Here is a 17329-nt window from a genome sequence, read left to right on the forward strand (position 1 = left end):
AATGTTGAATGCATGCAATGATGAGAGTAATAGACCATAGGCTTGGTGATGTTACTGTGCAGTGGCATTGGCAGTGTTAACGTGACTGTGAGGAAGCAGACAGAGGTTGATGCCACTTACCTTTTTGCGGAATGCCAAGGATGATTAACTTTCTTGTGACACTTCTGTGCATTTCTCTTGATCTATAAAATAGCACTGACTTGGGCCACTAACTTGGTCCAGGCTGGCTGTGTCTGATGCAATTGCCTACTTTGATGGTCCACAGGAAAGAGTGCCCCCCCCCCCGCCCTCCCAATCCTCCCCCCTGTCCACTAACATCTCTCTTTAATTGAAGCAAGGTGCTAATTTCAGCATTTGAAGTGGTTTGCAGCTGCAGTTTAAATATGGTGCCTCCAAATGAATAAACAAGATTCTGGAAGTACTAAAGCACTTCTGCCTCTGCTGTTGCATGTTTGAATGAGAAGAGCACAATGGAGCCTGAATGCATAATTAATAAAGTGAGCACTGGAAGATTACATGAGAAGCTTTGCAATGGACCATAGAGGACACCCTCATGTAACTCCCTGAAAAATAACCCAGACCTAAAAAAAAGTGAAAATTCAGCTCAATCTTCAGTTGAGCATCTGCTAGCTTTTCATCTCCTTATGAAAAACATTTTTCTAACTTTAAATATTTTGTTTCCAATTTATCCTGTGTCTTTACATGTTCAGGTGTGAAAGCATGAAGGCTTTCAATAAATTTTACTCTTCATAAGAGAACTGATGCCTTGTTCCAAGGTTTGTACTGCCATGGCTGGTTTTACGACATGTCAAATAATTCTGTTCAAAAATCCTAATAATAATTCAACTTCTAACCCATTCCTGAATGACTAATAACATTCACAATGATAATATCAAGGATCCTACACCCTTATGCTTAAACAAAGCTTAAACCGCCCCATAAACAGATGCAATCCCTAGGAATTGAAACCATTTTACAAAATCTTGACAAATGCACAGAGAAAACCATTTTCCTTTATATACTTTTCTATAATTTCTCAGTTATCACGCCTTGCTGAAGTTCACAGGTAGCACAAATAGATTTAAATTACTGAGTTATAAAAATATTGAAACTTACAGTTTAAAACATAGGCAAAAAATGTTATAATAAATGTGGAAAGGAGTCGGATAGATCCTGCTATCCTGATAAGAATAAAGACCTGTATTTTCATTGGATGTTAATAATCAGAAATGAGTGATGCTACTGTTGGTGATGGAATAATTTTATTCAATCACTCACTATGACTGTATTAAAATATTGATGCAGTTAATGTTGATTCAATTAGTAATTTCGTACATTTACAGTCAAAATGAACAGATCAGAAAGTTCTCAAGTTCAATCAATAGTTTGTAGTTATTAGTTGTTAGATGATCTCAGCTGAATGGCATTAAGGAACATCGGTAGTATATTTAGGTGTTATAGCAACTGCCTCAAGAAAAGGATGAGAAGTCAGCCAAATTTCCTATTTGTGATACAACGAATAGTCCATTTGGAAGTGCATATTTGAGAAGAATGACCAAGACAGCAATTGCCTCTCATATGATACCCCTGTGGTAAAATCATCATCATTGGCAGTCCCTCATAGACAAGAGTGATTCTCTTCCACTCTTGGGGTGAGTCCAAACGTGGCTGTACCGTCTTTTGCAGTTACCGTGGGCTCTGTTATACTTGGGACAGAAGGTGGTTGCAGGAAAGGGTGGGTGAGAAGTTGGTGTGGCAGCATGCTCCTTTCACTGTTTTCACCTGGCTTTTGTATTTTTCCCCCCAAAAGTAGTCTCAAGGTGCTGTTCCTCCAGTTTGATGGTCTTAGGCCAATGATTCTCAGAATTCTGTGGGAATAGTGAGGCATTGAGAGTATCACAAGTGTTTCCTCTGTCAATGTGTGGCTCACTTGCCATTTCAAAGCGGGGAGTAGAGCATCAGTTTGGGGAATCTTGTGTCGGTCATGCGGACGACATGCCCAGCCAGTCATAGCCGATCAAGGGTAGTCAGTACCTCGATGCTGGGGATGTTGGCCTGGTTGAAGATGATGGCGTTGGTGCATCCTTCTTCCCAGCCAATTTGCAGGATCTTGTGGTGATACTGCTCCAGCACCTTGTGTGGTAAAATAGCCCACTGGCACTCACAGTCTAGTTTCAAATATGAAGCATAAGTTCAAAGGGGAGATACCACAGTACAGGAGTTAAGTGTCATACGTATTCTGTTAAGAATCAGTGTTTTTAGAAGAATGGAATCAAATATATCAGAGATTAAAAAACTCAACTTTTATAATTATTTTTAACAAAGGTTTTTGAACCCTTGAGATTGACTGAAATTATACCGCAATTGTTCTCAATATTTTATATTCCACATGTGTATAGTAATTCTGTTACTGGCTGAGTAAATCCACAGGCCTGGACTAATTATCCAATGAGCTTGAGCTGAAATCCCATCTTGGTTACTTAGTAATTTTAAGTCAGCTTTTAAAAAATTAAAGAATTTTTAAAAAGTTGGTATTAGTAGAAATAACAATGAACTGTCAGGTTGTTTTAAAACGTGAAACAGGTTGGTCACCTATTGGAGATTAAAAACTGACATCCTTTCTTAGTTCAGGCTGACTCATTTGACCCAGTGATAGGTTTCTCACCTTGTATTCACGCCATCAACAACACTGCTGTAACGGTGTTTGATTTTAGCTCATCTGCTGCTGAAATCATCATTCAAGTTGTTACTACCTCTACTCTTGACTATTCAAGTCCACTGCTGGTCATTCTCCCACATTCTTCATCTCTAAACTTGAAGTCATTCAAAACTCTACCGTCCCTGTATTCACTCGCAGCAGGTATACTCCCTCATCACTTATGTGCTCACTGACCTACATTAGCTCCAAGTCAAACAATGTCCTGATTTTAAAATTCCCATGTTTGTTTTCAAATCTTTCCATGGCTTAACCCTTCTATATCTTTGCAATCTTCTTCAGCCTCAATCCTCCAGTATTTTCCATGTTTCTTTCAAGATATCTGTTCTTCTCTAATTTTGAACACTTGTGCATCTCAAATACTCTATCATTGATGGTCATACCTTCAGTTGCCCTGGCCACAAGTACGGGAATTCTTTCCTATAACTCTCTGCATCTCAACTTCACTTTCTTCCTTTAAGACCCTCCTTAAACCTCCCTATTTCACTAAGCTTGCAGTCATCTGACATATCCGCTTATATGATTTGGTATTATACTCTGTTTTCTAATGCTGTTGTGAACAGCTTTGAAACATATATAATCCAAATTGTTGTTGATATGTGATTGGAATCCCACAAAACTATGGGTCATGTTTAACTGATGTCTGATGTCACTGAAAAACCACTCCGTTGCAACAATGGTCTCGAGTGCCAATACATCATGTTTTAGGCCAACTAAGGAAGGGTAACATGTACCTGCTTTGTCAGTGAAGTTCACATCTTAATAATGCATTTAAAACAAAACTATTTTTCACCTGGAGGGCCAGGATTATCCTGTCAAAGAAGTGTAAATGCTTTTCTAAATAAAGAAGAGCATTCTCAGAATCCAGGCAATACAACAGATCCACCACTGAAAAATTACTGTCTTCGTGTTTAACATCTTCATACACACCAAGGATCAAACACCCCTTGAAGAATGTTAACCATATTTGACACTAGCTAAATTCATGCTGTGAAATAGATCTTTAAATATGACAACTTAATATGAGCAATGATAGAATAATTAAATGGACTCTGCAATATTATTGATCAATAACAGTGCTAAACAGCCCATTTGTCCATTAAAACTAAAATAAGCTATTTCATTTTTGTTCACTTTCTCCGACCAGTGAAGAATCTAGTCCTCAAATAAGAAAGTAATGGTATAGATATTGAGACAAGTAGTTACAGAATTCTTCTCATAAACAAACCAACATTTTTGCTTTTTAAATTAAAAATTAAGATAAGCATTGTTATTCAATGGCTCTGTTCGTCCATTAGTATTGCCCTGTCATACAAAAGGTGGAGGAGGAAAATTGACCTAGATATGGATTTTGCTCAAATAAGTCCTTGAAAAGGCAGGACATGTCTTTGACCTTATTTCCTAAACAGCTAACACTCCCCACTATCCACCAAGAAAAATTCTATAATGATGGCAATTTTCAGCGCATAACTACATTCAATTATGAATAGTTTAAAAAATCTGATACTTTTTCCTCCAACTATGAAGCTAGAAGCATTGAGGTACAGTCAAAACCTTATAAAGTACATGCTGCTGGATAGAATGTCAGCTTCATAAAAGGAAAATTATGAAGTGCTAACCAACCAAATAATCCTTGGTCAAAGCTTTTTCAAAAGACATAGCGTTTATATTTCACACCATGAATACAATAGTATGAAATAAAATCCTAGATGCAGTACATTCTTACAACACTGAAGAATGAAAGCCTATGAGGGAAGATGTTTCTTTTTCTGAGCTCTGGTTACAGCATTCACAGATATATTTGTGCAAAAAATATTGTAAGATACTCGGTTTTCCAAATCCTGGCTTCCAGATTACAACAGTTAGACTAAACTCGGTGATTATAAGCATGCAAGCCTAATATATAGCTACCCTAAATAAAACCTCGGACTGCATACTCACGCTGAAGTGTTGAATCATTGTCCATTAGTGTTCAGGTTGTGAGAAACACTGATTCAGCAATAGGCAGTTTTATTGCACTTCCAATAAGCCTGTAGATAGCTGGAGTCTCTCCATTTCTCGGACATCTGCTTGGCGCTGAAACAGGTACAGACTTCTGTGCAAGGTACATACAGCTTTCAGCTGAACTAAGCCATGTGCTTGACAAAACTGATAGCATCGGTATGCCCCAATTTTGAAAAAGAAAAAGCAGAAAGAATTGCAGCAAAATGAATCAGTGGCACGACACACATATAGCCCACCTCCCCCACCCCCACACACCAAACGTCACTGTTATGAAGAGCTTTAACGTTCTTTCTGCAGTTGCCTTAATGATTCATTATGTAAGGGTCTCTCGACACCTGCTGCCTCTGCATGGCAACGCAGTGTTTTTGTCTCATCTTCAGTAAATTAAAATACTTCATGACTGCATGCCTTTTATAATCTATATAGGAGATAATAAATGAATGAAAAACACAGTGTTTCTTGTCCAGCTACCAACTAAACAAAATGATCTCACAAAACATGAAGTAAATCGACTAACATATAAAGTATGTGTAAGTATATCTTTGCCTGCATACCAATATATATTAACAGCAGAACTGACCTACTATGGAAAGATAAATGAACAAAAATATACATTTCATGTGACTAGGAAGGAAAAATCCACTTTGTTAAAGGTAAAGTGAGATAATGACATATGTTAATTATTGACACAAAGTGAGACTTGCCAGAAACTGACACAAAAAATCAATGCGCAAGAATTCTAAACTAGGTTAATTGTATTTCTATTCCTCCCACAGATCCAGGAAGTTGGTACACTCCACTAAGCCATGCAGTTATGATGCATTTTTGGAAAAGATTTCAGTCTCAGATTTACTCAAGTGAGGTTTCTGTGATTTAATCAACAAATATATTGAACCATTCAGTAAATACATAACTCTAACAGACAAAAAAATATTTTTAACATTGTGCAATGGGATAAGCTGCAATGAGATTGTACAGTTTAAACTTTCTGCTTATAATTAAATATTTACCCAACATGAATTTAATGTACCTGTTACAGCCAGTTATAGGCTGATAATATTTTATGGTTGCTACTTCAAAAAATAGTTATTACTTGACACTTCCAAAGAGTCTCAGTGGATAAATTATTTCGTACTAAAGCCCTGTGCTCAAATCATTGGTTAGCTGATTTCATTCTTACAATGCTTCTAATAGTCTCAGAAATGTGGGTGAAGTCAATGTTCAACCAGAATTTCAATCTCAACTGGCGCACAACGACTCCCAGGGAAAAAATGGGCAGAAAGACTTTAAACTTGGCTGGGATTTTGGCCTTAGCTTCATATGTGACATGCGCCAATTATACTGGGTTTTTTTAGCCTCTCCAACCACAAGGTTAGACTATTTAGTAGACCTGTATCACCACTGAAAATGGGACCACGAGGATCTCCTATTTTCAACTATGAACCTGGACCTAATTGATGAGTCAATCTCCCTGTGGAATCTTTGCCAACGAGAGTGAGTCTGACATTACTAGATGGGAAAATAAAGCAATACTGCAGCTTGTAGGACAGTTCCCAAAGAGGGTGGGGCAAAACTTTTGTGCCACATTTATTGTTAAATTCTCTGAACAGAGCCTTTTTAATTTACATTAGTGCAGAAAAGAAGGTAAAGCAACCATTGAGAGTAGGCCTTCTTTGTTCAACATTCAGCATCACTACTGTATTCCTAATAACATTGTGGCCAGTCTCAGTTGGAATCATTAGTAAATAAACATAGTTGATTGATTAATTGCAACACAAAGACCAGGATCACGACTAACAGGAAAATATGCCCTCCCTGTTATATTCCTTCTTCCATTACCTATCTACCCAACTTCAAATTGTAAAGCAACAACAGTCTGCATTTATACAGCCCCTTTAATGCAGTGACACATTTAGTGGCATGACACATCAGATCATTATCAAACAAAAACTGAAACTGAGCCAAATTCAAAGTTTGTATCTAAATGCTTAGTCAAAGAGGGAAGTTTTCCACAGACTGTTACAGGAACGAAGTGTGAAGACAGGATTTGGGAAGAAATCCCAGATGACTGAAGAAAAAGGAGCCAGAATGGGATTTTTAAAAAATGGAGCATGTGCAAAAAGTCAGGGTTAGAGAGGCACAAAGTTCTTTTAAGGCTGTAGAGTTGTAGGGGCTCACAAAGATGGGAAGGCACAAGGCTATGAAGCACTTAGATAACAAGAGTCAGAATTGCAAATTCAACCCATAGTTGAACTTGGAATTAATGTAATCCTGCAAGTCCAGGGCTGAGCCGAGAATGTGGCGCTGGAAAAGCATAGCAGGTCTGGCAGCATCCTAGGAGTGGGAGAATCAATATTTTGGACAATAGCCCTTCATCAGGATGGGCCTTTTCTCATGAAGGCCTCTTGTCCAAAATGTTGATTCTCCTGCTCCTCTGATGCTGCCTGACCTGTTGTGCGTTTCCAGTGCCACATTCTCGGCTCTGGTCTCCAGCATCTGCAGTCCTCACTTTCTCCAAGTTCAGGGCTGAGGAATAAATGAGGCCTCGTGTAATTTAAAATCTGGTGTCATCTAAAACAATATTCATGAGGATACTTCATCTTCTTGTTAAGATAAATGTTAACAATCCGTTAACTTGTTTAGTTTTTTCTTTGTGCCAGTCCACTAGCTTTTAGCACTATGACATTTCCTAGCCATTTAGAATATACACTGATGTACTTCCTCAGCTCCAAATAAGTTGGCCTGACACTTCCTCACATTGAACTCGATTTCCCACAATTGTGCCCACTTATTTAATCTATTGTCCCTTTTACAACTTCCTTCTCCTTTCTGTACTACATGCTGCAACACCCATTTTTATATAATTACAAACTTAGATATATAGATTCCCATTCCTTCATTAAAGTTATTAGTGAATATAATGAACAGCTAAGATCCCTTCACCAACCTTTGGGGGTCACAAGTCTAGTCACATCCTTCCTCTATTCATTAATCCTAAATACTTCTACATCTACATCATTAAGTAACCTGCAATTGTATGCTTCAGTGCTCATTGCAAGGAGTCAACTTGTCCCCAGTTTCTGTCAGGACAGCATTTACTGACAAGAAAGATATCACTGATGGCCGAAAATCACAACTAACAATTCATTTATTTATTTGTGAAGGTGTGCCTTTTACCTGCATAACTGTCATTGCCACCACATTTTCTTCCCATTCTTCATTAATCAGATTGTCAGCATCAACAATAGCATCGTTGGTGTATCTGGCATCCTATCAGATATAAATGTATTTGACGTGGCTCCGAGGCATTTTATCAGTTTGATATTTGGAATTAGCAGATTGTCTCATAAGGATAGGTTAGAGAGACCAGGCTTCTTCCTACTGAAGTTTGGAAAAGTGAAAGATGATTTCATTAAAGTGTATAAGATCCTGAATAGTCTTGACAAGGTGGACATGGAAAGAATGTTTCTTTTTGCAGTTGAGTGCAGAACTAGGGCACACTGTTTTAAAATTAGTTATCATCGTTTTAGGACAGATGAGGGAAATGTTTTCTCTTGAGGGTTGAGAAATTTTGGAACTCTCTGCCTCAGAAGGCAGTGGAAACAGGTTTGTTGAATTTTTATAAGGCAGACGTAGATAGGTTCTTGTTAAGTAAGCAGTTCAGCAATTATCAGGGTAGATGGAAATGTCGAATTCAAATCAACAACAATCATTTTGGATAGAGAGGCTGACTCAAGGAGTTGAATGGGAGAAAGTGAGCACTGCAGACGCTGGAGATCAGAGTCGAAGAAGCATTGGGTATTGGAACAGTCCATCTTCCGCTGTTACATTGGCACCATTCCCTACCTTTTCCTCCGCAATATTCATGACTGTGTTGGCACCACCTTGTGCTCCCTTGAGGGGGTTGAACAGCTCATCGACTTCACTAACATGTTCCACTCTGACCTTAAGTTCACCTGGACCATTTCGGACATCTCCCTCCCCTTCCCGGACCTCTCCATCTCCATTAACAGTGACCGACTTAACATGAACGTCTACTACAAACCCACCAATTCCCACAGCTACCTGGACTACACCTCCTCCCACCCTGCCCTCCTGTAAAAATGCAATCCTTTATTCCCAATTCCTCCACCTTATCTGCTCCCAGGGAGGACCAATTCCACCACAGAACATAACAGATGGTCTCCTTCTTCAAAGAATGCAATTTCCCCTCCCACATGATCAATGATGCCCTCCAGCACATTTCATCCACTTCTCGCACCTCCGCTCTTGAACCCCACCCCTCCAACTGCAACAAGGACAGAACCCCCTGGTCTTCACCTTTCACCCCACCAACGTCTGGTTACATCACATTATCCTCCGCCATTTCCGCCACCTACAAACAGAACACACCACCAGGGATATATTCCCCTCCCCGCCCCTACTGGTGTTTTGTAAAGACTATTCCCTCCATGACTCCTTGGTTAGGTCCACAGCCCCCACCAATCCACTCTCCCCTCCCAGCACCTTCCACTGCCACCACAAGAACTGCAAGACCTGAGCCCAGAGATGGAAATGTGTTGCTGGAGAAGCGCAGCAGGTCAGGCAGCATCTAGGGAACAGGAGAATCGACGTTTCGGGCATTAGCCCTTCTTCAGGCATCATGTTTGTTTAGCCACAAATAAGTGCATAATATAATGTGTTCTCAAATTAATCTTTCTTTAAGACCTGAGCCCACACCTACCCCCGTACCTCCATCCAAGGCCCCAAAGAAATCTTCCACATCCATCAGAGATTTACCTGTACTTCCACGCACGTCATCTACTGCATCAGTTGCTTCTAATGTGGTCTCCTCTACATTGGAGACACCTACTTGTGGAATGCTTCAGAGAACATTTCCAGGTCATGCATGAAACATTCCCACTACCATGTGGCCAAACACTTTAACTCTCCCACTCTGCCAAATACATGCAGGTCCTGGGCCTCCTCCAATGCCAAACCCTTAGCACCTGGCACCAGGAGGAAGAACGCCCAATCTTCCTCCTTGGAGCCCTCCAAACATATGGGATCAATGTGGATTTCACCAATTTCCTCACTTCCCCTCTTCCCACCTTATTCCAGATCCAACCCTCAAACTCAGCACCGCCTTCTAGACCTGTCCTACTTGTTAATCTTCCTTCCCACCTATCCGCTCCAACCTCCTCTAGGACCTATCACCTTCATCCCCAGCTTCATCTATCTATCGCATTCTCAGTTACCTTCCCCAGCCCTACCCCCCTCCCATTTATCTCTCAGCCCCCTAGGCCACACCTTCATTCCTGATGATGAGCGTATGCTCGAAACGTCAATTCTCCTGCTCCGCGGATGATGCCTGACTGGCTGTGCTTTTCCAGCACTACACTCTGACTCGAGGAGTTGAATGGTCCACTTCTACTCAAGTTCCACACATTTTTATGTCATCAGCTCTTTTCTGAATGCAAAGTTATGAAGTACATCACATGGCATCATGTTTCTTTAGCCACAAATAAGTGCATAATATAATGTGTTCTCAAATTAATCTTTCTTTAAGCATCCTCATGATTTAATTTATTTTCTCCTTGCCATTAGTGTTCTTCCCTCTATCACTTCCCTTTAGCATTATTGCTCATATAGTAAGGTACCATGTGCCCTGGAAATATCAGAGATTTCCTGCCACACAGTTGGAATCTTGACATTCAACTCTGCTGTTAAAATAGAACTGAGTCACTGGACCAACACTATGTAATAGCACCATGACAGCTCCTAGCATGTCGTGAATTCACATGTAAGAATCAGTGTTTGTCATTGCAGTCGACCTATAATCCAGGGATCAGAAAACTATGTGCTTCAAATAATGAAGAGTATTTATATTTGGGGCATACAACATTTCAAGGATGTAATCAAAAGGTCCAAGAACCATGGGAAATGTGATAATTTTGATATGTTTGGTAGCCTGTTAGTCACCTATATGGCAGCATGGCCAATTGTATAAATTAGCCAAGAGTGTGAATATAGAACACAGAAAAGTACAGCACAGAACAGGCCCTTTGGCCCACGATGTTGTGCTGAGGATTACTCCTAATGGAAAATAAAATAACAACCTACGCATCCCTCAATTCACTGCTATCTATGTGCATGTCCAGCAGTCACTTAAATGTCCCGAATGACTGCTTCCATCACCACCGCTGGCAATGAATTCCATGCATTCACAACTCTCTGCATAAAGAACCTTCCTCTGACATCCCCTCTATACCTTTCTCCTAATATCTTAAAACTATGACCCCTCATGACAGTCAATCCTGCCCTGGGGAAAAGTCTCTGGCTATTGACTCTATCCATGCCTCTCATTATCTTGTACACCTCGATCAGGTCACCTCTCTTCCTCCTTCTCTCCAGAGAGAAAGTCCAAGCTTAATCAACCTCTCTTCATAAGGCAAGCCGTCCAGTCCAGGCAACATCTCGGTAAACCTTCTTTGCACCCTCTCCAAAGCCTCTGTATCTTTCCTATAGTAGGGCAACCAGAACTGGACACAATATTCCAAGTGTGGTCTCACCAGGGACTTGTAGAGCTGTAGCAAAACCTTGTGGCTCTGTTAATGAAAGCCAAAACACCATCTGCTTTCTTAACAACCCTATCCACTTGATTGGCAATTTTGAGGGATCTATGTACTTGAACACCAAGATCCCTCTGTCCTCCACACTGCCAAGAATCTCGTATTTAATCCTATATTTAGCATTGAAGTTCGACCTTCCAAACTGCATCACTTTGCATTTATTCAGGTTGAACTCTACCTGCCATTTCTCAGCCCAGCTCTGCATCCTGTCTATGTCACGCTGCAGTCTGCAATCGCCCTTGATACTATCGATGGCACCTCCAACTGCAATTTACCTTATAGTGTGTACATGTTGACTAAATGACAAAGGTCACCTGTGGCCCTATACATATTTTATCTTGATGTCTACTAAAAGTCTGCTGATTAAATCATAAATTTCTTCTGAAAGGGTTGCTGACATCTTAAGTAGAAAAATAAATGTAGGGGCTTAAATATAATATTTACATTCATTACATTTCTGAGATTAGTTTCGTAATGTTCATTTTCAAACTAAAACATTTTACACTACACGTCCAAAATAGTACCAAATTACAAAATCTGGTAATTATTGTAGGTATGGTGCATAGCTGATCAGAGGCACACTGATTTGTTTTGAGGGTACATTGAATTTACTACTTTAAATGGACTTTTTTTTCTTTTAGTAGATTCCGAAAGTATAAGGAAAGTTGATATCTTTGACACAAAAGTTTAGAATTTGATTTTAACAAACTGACACACTAACTTGTCTATTCTTCTTTTACATTCTAATCAATTGCCACATATTCCAAACATTTTCTATCTACAAACCTTCAAAGGATAGAAATTTCTGTTGTCTCTAACAATAGAGGAGTAGAGGCACTAATCTATTTAAAATAAATAGATTAGTTTATTTGTTGAAACACTGTTATATGAACATTGAATGTACACTGAGGCAATTATCATTACCACATAAAATTTCCAAGAATTGGAAATTCATTGATTCATTGGTTTACTAACTCACAGCATTGGTTGACTAGGGACAAGTCTCTTGATCTTTTCTGTTGACCAAGTTGCTCCTTCTGTTTTTAATCTTTCTTTCTTGCGTACCCAACCACTAAAAATTACCACTTATTAACCCTTGCCAACCACTACTCTCTCTGCTGATCAGAGACATCCTGAATTCTAATGGGGTTGTTAGTTTCATGGTCAATCTTGGATTGCCAATTTCTGATTAGATTCTTCAAAAATAATGGTTGTCTTAGTAATATCGCTTCTTACTCTCTATCATTCTTTGACATGGCAATCATTTTGTAAGATCAACATTTTTGTAACAGCTTCTCTCTTTTAGCCTATGAACTCACACATCTTTACCAAGATCAGGTGGTACCAATGAATAACTTATGTGTCTGCTCCTAGTGTCACCTCCTAGTAATTTACAATAATCTTAAATGTCCTAACAGATAGGTTTGAGAAATTTCTGATCGATCAATATTGTTTCACTAAAGAACTATGTGTGAATCCACAGTAACCTGACGGTTAAAACAAATTAACCATCAAACAATGACAGAAGTAATACACAATGGCATATTACATACTTTAAATTACAAACGTAAACATAACAACACAGTATTTGCACAGTGCTAGTTAGCCTCAGACAGACAATTTTCAATCAGCATTTTGTACTATATTTATAAGACCTTATTGCGCTCTTTAAACTCATTCTTCCTGCATCTTGGCTAACATTTTACTTTTAACCATTGTCACCAACATAATTAATTAGCATTATTTGATTTCTATTTGTGAAACTTTGGTACACAATTTAGCAGTTGCATTTGCCAACAGTGTTAGCCATGGGTGGTGAGAATCTCTTATTTTGATGTAGAAGTTCGAAAGGTCAAATTTCATTTCAAGTTGGAATACAAGATCCAAGCTTACTCTCCAGTTCAATGCTGTGGAAGTACTGACTTGTCAGTGGACATCTTTCAGATGTTAAAATGAGGTACTGTTGCCCTCTCAAAAGGATGTCATGTCTCTATTTTGAAAGTGTGTGGAAATTTTCCATGATATTTTCCCTGACCAATACTTTTCCCTTAACCAACACCTAAAAATACATTAAATAACCATTACTGCATTGCTGTCTGTATGACTTTACTGTCTGCACACTAGCTTCTGTCTTTCCTACATTGCAAATATGATTAAACTAGATTATATGGTGCTTTGAGACATCCTGAAATTGTGATAAGTGCTATATAAATGGGTCTTCTTTTAAAACCTATTAAAAGCCCATTTCTTTAAACAAGTTTTTGGTGAATCCTCCTAATCTTTCTTAACTTTCCACCTGTTTTCCTGAGACTTTGGGGTGATTCATATGATAACAGGCACGACCAGAAAAAGAAGTTGTTTTAAGAGCTACTTTTGTACGAAAAAATACAAAGCATTATATGTTACAATCATATATTTAAAACCTAGGTGGACAAAAATGTACTTCCAAAAAAAACTTTTCACAACCAGCAAAACATGCCACCCAAAGTGCTCCATGGCCAATAAAATACTCTTGCAATTTAGCTGATTAGTGCATCTGGCATCTGCATCCAATTTTGGGATTTTTTTATTGATTATTAATCATGTTTCCCTATGAATGTTGACTCCTAGGAATTAGGTTCTAACTGGAGTATGTTTGGGCAATTTTGTGCACCACCCCTAAGGAAAGACATCATAATATTTCTACAACATCTATGAAGCCCTATGACAATACTTAAAGACCAGAGATGGTGCATTGGAGATTCACTCAATTGGTACCAGAAATTAAGGACTTCATACTATAAACTGGCAATTAGGGGTTATCCTTCTTAAAGAAGAGAAGACTTGATATCAATGTGAAAATTACAAACAGCTTCCATAAAGTAAATAAGAAGAAATTATTTAAAATGGCAGTCAGTGACCTGAGGTCACAAATTTAAGGTAATTGGCAGAAGATTTAGAGGTAAGATGTTTTGCTGGAATACGCCACCTGTTCTGTGTAATTTTATCATTCTATTACCAGATGCTCAACTCATCTAAACACAACCTAATGGTCAGCCCTATCACAATGGTACACTGCAAACAAAAAGTCTTAAATATGGGGGTTTGAGTATATTTTTATTTCAATTAAGTAAAGCTGATCAACCTTTCAAATTTACTTGATAAACCTGACAATCCCATAAATGACAGATCAGGAATGCTAAATAAAACCAATTAATGCTTTAAAATAACATGGATGTGGCTGGTCAACTCGTGTTTCTGGTATCTCCTAGAAATGACAATACTGCTGCACATCAAAGCAATGTGGTTAGGCTACCTCTCTTTGGAGCTGATTATTGCAATGAAGCAGCAGCACTAATATTGCATAAGCATATGCCTTGGGATTATTAATATTGTAAGGAGGCACTCTGGTCTTTACCAGGGAGTTCACTTCGACTGCAAGCAGATTTTGTTCCATCACCCTCAGAAGCTGCAAGCAAAATTTAAATTTAAGAACAATTGCTTGCACTGCCTTTGTCTGTGCACAGCTTTTTAAAAACACAGAAAGTAAAATTCCCTTCTGTTGCCATAGTAAAGCTGAAAGCGAGCCACCAAAGTCCCTTGCATTGAAATAGGTTTTCAAAATTTTCCTAGATGTACAATATCTCCCATTTATGAACAGTTTTATTCTAAACTGCCATTTTATGTCTTTGGGAAGTAAGGGAATATACAGGATGAAAAAAAAAACACAGCTCTTCCTATTTCCTAACCAAACCAGGACATCAATGTAAAGAGGACAGGAGCTAACTGCTATTTTCCTGTTACAAAATGCTTTGGAATAAACGCATCTGGTTCACTGATGTCCTTTTCGGGAAGGAAATTTGTAATCCTTACGTAATTTGGCCTACATGTGAATTCTGACCCATAGCAATCTAATTGACTGTTAACTGCTTTCGGAAATGGCCTGGCAGTCCACTCATATCTACCTCATCGCCTCAATATCATAAGATCATGAGAAGTAGGAAGAGAAGCAGGCTATTACGCCTATTGTGTCTATTCTACTATACAAATCATAGCTGATCTGATTATCCTCCACTCCACTTTCCTATAACCCTTGATTCCATCAACAATTAAAATTCTCTCTCTCCCATTTGCCAGCATTTAGTCCAGATCCCTCTAAACCCTTGCTATCCATATACCCACCCAGTCTTTTAAATGTTGTAATTGTACCCACCTCCATCACTTCTTCTGGCAGTTCATTCCACACATGCAATACCCTCTGTGTGAAAATGTTGCCCCTTAGGTCCCTTTTATATCTTTCCCTTCTCACCTTAAACTTGTGCCCTCTAGTTTTGGACTCCCCCAACCTGGGGAAAAGACCTAGCTTATTTACTTTATCCATGCCCCTGATGATTGTATAAACCTCTGTAAGATCACCCCTCAGCCTCCAATCATGGCTGTCTGTTGTGCACCATCTTCACCTACAAGCACATGCAAGAACACTGTTAGATTCTCCACAGAGATAAGGATTGGCCCAAAAGTCCATGCTGGGAGCCCACAGATACTCGCTGCTCATGGCCCCTTTGAGGGATCTTTTGGCTCAGAAAAGGTGGAAGGGCACTTCCCACTGAGATTCAGTCTTACCTGTGACATGATGTGCTGCTTGTAGTCTCAGCAAATTGCTAAGAACTGAGTGGTCATTTCCTGGACACCAAGCAAATCCCCTTACATTGCCTTTCGCAACGTCTGCGTGGCTATGGCATATGGTGTTTTCACCTTGGTGAATTAGACCATTGACATAGCACTAGATCCAGATTTGAGAAGTGATTACCTCAAAACTCCTAACCCCTCTGCAAAATCTCTCCAGTCTGGCTTGGTCAGGGGGGCATCTCTCCTGCATCTGGTGGAGATGATATCTCACCTTGTCCTTGTAGACTAGAGGGGAATAGACAGAGACATCACTGAACAACAGACCACTTGACATCTACTTTCCACAGTGTTGCTGTAGCCTTCCAGTGAGGTTGGTCTTTTTCTTGAATCTTGGGTGAAGGAACAGTGAAGCAATGCTCTTGGCAGGAAAATTCAAGTTAGCAGCAACAGCAGTAAAGCAATGGCAAAAGCAGCAGGTGAACTCAAAGCTAGGGAGAAGTACTTTGTTCCAACAGCAACAAAAACAGGGCTGTCGCTCCTTTAAATATAGTGCCAGTACCTTAAGTTAATTCAGAGATTAAAATAGAAATTGCTGGAAAAGCTCAACAGGTCTGGCAGCATCTGTGGAGAGAAATCAGGTTGAACGAACCTTTCTCAGAACTGATGGTAGCTAGGAAAATGTCAGTTTATATACAGAAGATAGGTGGGGGGAGGAGCTAAGGAGTAAATGGTAGGTGGAAACAGAGTCCAAAGAGAAAGGAGAGAAGTTATACAAACAACAATCTGGCTAGGAGGGTGAATAGCTGCTGATAGGGGCTTTTAGTGGCTAACAATGTGCAATTGCAGACTACGTGATAACAAGACTAGGTTTTGGGGGTTGGGGAAAGGATATGAGAGAACTCATGCTCTAAAATGATTGAACTTGATATGAAATCTGGAAGGCTGCAGGGTTCCCAGTCAGAAAATGAGGTGCTGTTCTTCTAGCTTGCACTGAGCTTGGCTGGAACACAGCAGCATGCTGGAGACAGAGATGTTGGCCAGGGAACAAAGTTATGTGTTGAAGAGGCAGGCAACTTGAAGTTCAGGGTCTTTTTGGTTAATAGAACGCAAGTGTTCTGCGAAGTGATCACCCAGTCTATGCTTCATTTCCCCAATATAGAAAAAAACCACATTGTGAGCAGTGAATGCAGTAGACTAGATTGTGTGAAGTGCAGATAAAGCGCTGTTTCACCCGGAAGGTGTGTTTGGGCCCTTGGATACTGAGGAGGGAGGAAGTAAACAGACAAGTGTTCACCTTCTTTAGTTGCAGCAGAAGGTACTGTGATGCTATGTGGGGAATGGTGTTGGGAATGAAAGAAGAGTGGACCAGGGTGTCCCAGAGTGAACAGTC

General features: G+C 39.5%; 1 protein-coding gene across 12 annotated transcripts in view; it reads right to left on the bottom strand.

Annotated features, from left to right (window-relative positions):
- The window catches only part of lrrc7 (leucine rich repeat containing 7), a 688069-nt gene that overhangs the window by 529065 nt on the left and 141675 nt on the right, over positions 1-17329 (bottom strand). For 10 of the 12 annotated variants that reach the window (XM_087990653.1, XM_087990655.1, XM_087990660.1 and 7 more), the window contains exon 1: positions 4658-4911. The exons of the other annotated variants lie outside the window; for them this stretch is intronic. The gene's annotated coding sequence lies outside the window, so the exon portion shown is untranslated. Of the gene's footprint in view, positions 1-4657; positions 4912-17329 lie in introns of those variants that run through there. 12 annotated transcript variants of the gene reach the window in all.

The sequence above is a fragment of the Chiloscyllium plagiosum genome, unplaced genomic scaffold, assembly GCF_037043375.1.
Source record: "Chiloscyllium plagiosum isolate Xiang-an unplaced genomic scaffold, Cpla_swu_hap1 HiC_scaffold_9, whole genome shotgun sequence".
Taxonomy (NCBI): domain Eukaryota; kingdom Metazoa; phylum Chordata; class Chondrichthyes; order Orectolobiformes; family Hemiscylliidae; genus Chiloscyllium; species Chiloscyllium plagiosum.